This window comes from Herpailurus yagouaroundi, unplaced genomic scaffold (genome assembly GCF_014898765.1).
Source record: "Herpailurus yagouaroundi ecotype Mexico unplaced genomic scaffold, PumYag 160, whole genome shotgun sequence".
Lineage (NCBI taxonomy): Eukaryota > Metazoa > Chordata > Mammalia > Carnivora > Felidae > Herpailurus > Herpailurus yagouaroundi.
In genome coordinates this window covers 22,627,499-22,633,118 of record NW_024412401.1, presented here as the reverse complement: position 1 = coordinate 22,633,118, position 5,620 = coordinate 22,627,499, and the positions used below count along the sequence as shown (strand labels likewise).

The 5,620-nt window shown below is 37.8% G+C and overlaps 1 protein-coding gene across 2 annotated transcripts in view; it reads right to left on the bottom strand.

Moving 5' to 3' along the window:
• The window catches only part of FRMPD1 (FERM and PDZ domain containing 1), a 139,924-nt gene that overhangs the window by 100,323 nt on the left and 33,981 nt on the right, over positions 1 to 5,620 (bottom strand). The window contains exon 2 of one of the 2 annotated variants that reach the window (XM_040481720.1): positions 3,021 to 3,064. The exons of the other annotated variant lie outside the window; for it this stretch is intronic. The gene's annotated coding sequence lies outside the window, so the exon portion shown is untranslated. The remainder of the gene's footprint in view (positions 1 to 3,020; positions 3,065 to 5,620) is intronic. 2 annotated transcript variants of the gene reach the window in all.

Genomic DNA, 5,620 nt, shown 5'->3' with positions numbered 1-5,620 from the left:
CAATCAAAAAGAATGAAATCTTGCCACTTGCAACGACATGGGTGGAATTGGAGGGTATTATGCTAAGTGAAATTAGTCAGTCAGAGGAAGACAAATATCATATGATTTCACTCATATGAGGACTTTAAGACGCAGAACAGATGAACACAGCGAAGGGAAGCAAAAATAATATAAAAACAGGGAGGGAGACAAAACATAAGTGACTCTTAAATATGGAGAACAAACAGAGAGTTGCTGGTGGGGTTGTGGGAGGGGGGATGGGCTAAATGGGTAAGGGATATTAAGGAATCTACCCCTGAAATCATTGTTGCACTATATACTAATTTGGATGTAATTTAAAAAAATAAAATTAAAATAAAAACAAAACAGAAATTTTAAAAAATGCTGATTAGAAACTGATTAGAAATCTTCAATAATAATTGATGTCTATTGAACATATAATGTAATAGGAACTTTTATTACATCATTTAATCTCAAGAAAATTCTATGAGTTAGGTCTTATTTTTGTCATTCCTTTTTTCAGGAGAGGAAAATTAATTGCTACATGACTTCAAAATTAAAACGTATATGGTATTTTAATATTATGAATATTAAGCTATGATTACAATAGAAAAAAGAAAACATAGGAAATATCAACAAATAAATAGACGTTATAAAAATAACCATATGGATATTATATAACTGGAAAATACAACAAAAGAAGTTAAAAAAGAACTCCCTGGATAAACTCAGTAGTAGAGTGGAGGTAACAAAGGATAAAATCAGTGAATTTAAGGCCAAATTAATAGTGTGTACCCATTCTGAACAACAGAGAGAAAAACGATTGGGGGCGGGGGGAGGAGGAAGTTATCCCTTATCTTATCGGAGTTCCAGAAAGACAGGGGAGAGAGATAAAGTGGGAGTGAAAAAGCAGTTAAAGAATAATTGCTGAAAATTCCCCAAATTTGGCAAAAGACAAAAGTCTAGATTGAAGAAGCTGTACAGATTCCAGAAGGGATAAACTCAAATAAACAAACACCAAGGCATCATATTTGTACTTCTGAAAACTACCAACAACAACAACAAAAATCTTGACATCAGAGAGAAATGACAAACGACTTACAGAGGAACACTGATTCCAATGACAGCCCAATTCTGATTTGAAATGGAGGCTGGAAAGAAGTGGTGCAACATTTCTCAAGTGCTGAAAGAAAATCACCATCAACTTAGAATTCTATATCCAGCAAAAATATCCTTCAGACAGGAAGGTGGAAGACTAAGAGGAAGAAAAACTAAGGGAAATTGTGATGACCAATAAACCTCCCCTAAAAGGATGAGTAGAGGTAACTCTTCAGATGCAAAGAAATGATAAAAGAAGGAAACTTGGAACATCAGCAATAAAGAAAGGGTAACACAAAGAGTAAAAATATTGGTTAATATAAAATGCCATTTTCCTCTTGAGTTTTAAAATTTGTGTTTGGGGGGTGATTGGGTGGTTCATGGGTTCAGGCCCCACATCAGGCTCTGTGCTGACAGCTCAGAGCCTGGAGCTTGCTTCAGATCCTGTGTCTCCCTTTCTCTCTGCCCCTCCTCTGCTCATGCTCACTCACTCTCTTTCTCAAAAATAAACAAACATTAAAAATTTTTTTAATTTTTTAAATTTGTGTTTGGTATTGGAAATAAAAATTATAAATATTGTTGGATGATCTCAATGTATATAATATTTAAGACAATTATATTAAAAAGGAGGGAGGGTAAAGGGACAAAAATGCACATTTCACTTGAAGTGGTAAAATGTCAGCATCAGTAAACTGTGATAAGTTATGTATGCACAATTTAATATTTGACCAACAAATAAAAAACTAGACAAAGAGATACACCCAAAAACATTACAGACAACTCAAATTGGAATTCTTTTTTTTTTTTTTCCAACGTTTATTTATTTTGGGGACAGAGAGAGACAGAGCATGAACGGGGGAGGGGCAGAGAGAGAGGGAGACACAGAATCGGAAACAGGCTCCAGGCTCTGAGCCATCAGCCCAGAGCCCGACGCGGGGCTCGAACTCACGGACCGCGAGATCGTGACCTGGCTGAAGTCGGACGCTTAACCGACTGCGCCACCCAGGTGCCCCTCAAATTGGAATTCTAAAAAATTGCTCAAGTAATCACAGGGAGGCAAGAAAGACAGGAATGAAAAATGAGGGACAAGCAGAAAATAAATAATAAAATGTCAGATTTATAGTACTAATATTTAAGTTCTAATATTTCAATAATTAAGGTAGATGTAAGTAGTATAAATAGACCAATTAAAAGACAGAGATTGGCAGATGGATTTTTAAAAACATGCCCTGCTCCAAGAGTAAAGCATAGCAATCCTAAGCTTTTAGGCAATGTGAATAGCTTGCTTATGAAGGAAAGAGGGTCTTCCAGAATTATTTTGTGGACTCCACAGACTGCCCTTGTTAAAATGTATTGAGACCTAATATTTGTTAGTCACAGTTCTAAGCAGTTTATGTGATCTCATTTTTATAATTCTATGGAACCCCATTTTATAGAGGAGGAAATTAAGGCTAACTTTCCCAAGGTCACTTGATTAGTAAGAATCTAAGAAGATTCAAACCCAGGGAAAGAAATGAAAGAAACTAAAGAATGAGTACAAGTTAGCTACCTAAATAAGAGAGAGAGAAGAGTTTCCAGACAGGGAACAGCACATTGGGAGGTTCTGAGGATGGAAAGGAACACCTATTACATGCTGCGTGTTTTAAATACGCTATTAACTACCACAAAACCCCAACAAGCAGGTATTAGGGTGTCCCTTTTGCAGATGAAGAGACTAAGCAAAGTTAAGTAACTTGCTCAAAATAATCCAGTAGTAGGTGATAGAGCCAGAATTTAAAACCGGGTCAGCCGCAATCTGCTATTGAGTCAACAGGCCAGAAAGGCTCTTGGAACATATTTCCACGATGGTTGTCATTATCATTCCATAGTTTCCCTGTAGTGACCCAGCAATTAAAACTTTAAAGAGAAAAGGATCTACCTACCTTCCTGGGTTATTTTACTCAAGTCCACTGGGTCTGAGTGTCATCTATAAAAGAAAGAATTGAGCATCATCAGTGTTTTTCTTTTTTTTTAATTAATTTTATTTTTAAGTAAACTCTATGCCCAACAAGTGGCTTGAACTCATGACCCTGAGATCAAGAGTCACATGACTGAGCCAGCCAAGTGCCTATGGTATCTTGCCTTAGTAAATATCTTAAGCTGAAGGAATTTAAAAAAATTATTTTTAATGTTTATTTCTGTGAGAGAGACATAGTGTAAGAGGGGGAGGGGCAGAAAGAGGAAAACACAGAATCCAGAGCAGGCTCCAGGCTCTAAACTGTCAGCACAGAAACCGACGACATAGGGTTCGAGCCCACGAACCATGAGATCATGACCTGAGCCGAAGTTGGATGCCCAACTGACTGAGCCACCCAGGTGCTCTGAAGGAATTTTTTAAAGATTTTATTTTTAGGTAATCTCTACATCCAACATGGGACTCAGAACTACAACCCTAAGATCAACAGTCACACTCTGTACCAGCTGAGCCAGCCAGGCACCCCTAGTGTATTTCTAACTTTGGTGAATGAAGGGCAGACCAGTGGAATCCTTTATTCAGTTCAGATCCTATTAAATGGAAGCCCAATGTAGAAGACAGGTACAAGCACAGCAAACGTGACTGAAGGGAGCTGGAAGATGGAGGGCTAGTGCTAGACCCTCTTTGGTTAAAGCACTCTGTTACAACCCTGAGTTCTGGAACCAGTACATGGAGAGGCCCTGTGCACAGGGGAGCATGTTGGAGGCACTCTCCCATCTTAGTGTAGGATAGGGAGAGAGGTGGATGACCTTGATTTTGTTAAAAACAAGGATTTATTCATATTTTGTTACGATGGACTACGTACCGAGACATTGTGTCTTAGTCTTTTCTTTGAATCAGGGATGTTCTGGGAAGGATCTGGGCCGTAGAGTCAGACGTGACTTGAATACCAGCTCTTGCCCTTGCTAGCTTTTGTGACCTTGGACAACTATGTAACCTTTCAGTTTTCACATCATAATAAACAGATAATACTGACTTTGGGGAGTGTTGTGAGGATTAAATTAAATAATAAGGATAAAGCACCCAGCAGAGAATCGGTGTACTGTAGACATTTAATAAAAAGCAGCTATTATTATTTGAAACTCTGAGATCTTGACACTTAAAGTCTGCTTCTTCTTTCACGATTTGTGGAGCTTGGTTCTTTCTTTCTTCTTTTTTTCTTTTTTCCTTTTTTTAAAACTGTAAGTTAATTGATGTAAAAAGAGATGATACTTTTTGCAAATTCTGGAACGTCGGCCATACTTTAAATCTGTAAATGTAAGGTGTGGATTGTGAAAAACCACAGTGACGTTGAAGAAGTGATACACTTTTATAATCTAGACCCTGACTAATGACTGTTGCACATGCTGATTAGCTTGAAACCAAACAGCCAGAGTGTTTACAGAATAATCCATTATTAAAACATACATATTTTCAAAAATAAAAGATGCTGTTCTGATTCTAGTATGGACAAGATAAGGATAACCTAATTTTACAGAACTTCTGTCTTAAAATATAAGTGATGCTTTGTGCACCATCATATAGTTGGGGGCATAGCCTAATCTTCCAGAGCCTGTGGTTTACCAGAGGCTAAAGTCATGGCAGATTTCCTATAATGGTCTATGAATCCCTGCCGCTTCCCATGAAGCTTAATGGGAGAACATTTGAGAGCATACGGTACTTTGTCAACTGATCCTAATGTGTCCATTAGTGTGGCTCCACAGGGAATTTCAATCTATGCCTAAAGAATGGTCACTTGGGGAACAGAAATAGCTATTTACAGCCCCCACCTCCCAATAACTCTGTCCTCTGTCCAGCCTCCCCCTCTTTTTTCAGTCCTACCAGAAAGACATATAACTAGGTGTGTGCCATTAAGGGTATCTGCATTATCCACATTTGAGCCATAATCTCTTAAGGCACACCACCTTGATATCCTTCAAGACCTTATGCAGACAATACCTCATTTGACCCTCACAATACTCCTCTGAGCTAGGTTTTGTTATTCCATTTCACAGATGGGGAAAACAGAAGCACACAATGGTTAAAGTATTTGCTTGGAGGTCAGAGGTAAGTGGTAGAACTATGCTTAGTCCAGTGCAATCACCCAACTCCATGCTGGATGTGTAGAGGAGTCTACTTGGACTGATTGGGTTCTGTGAATTTCTGTTCTTTGTTAGCCTGAATCAAGATGTGGCCCAAATTAAATATACCCACATTTATTCATTCATTAAAATAACATTCATAGGGGAGGGGAAGGGGGGAAAAAGTTACAGAGAGGGAGGGAGGCAAACCATAAGAGACTCTTACATACTGAGAACAAACTGAGAGTTGATGGGAGGTGGGGGAGGGGAGAAAGTGGGTGATGGGCATTGAAGAGGGCACCTGTTGGGATGAGCACTGGGTGTTGTATGGAAACCAATTTGACAATAAACTATATTTAAAAAATAAAATAAAATAAAAACAATTAAAGTATAAGAATAAAAAAATAAAATAAAATAAAATAAAATAAAATAAAATAAAATAAAATAA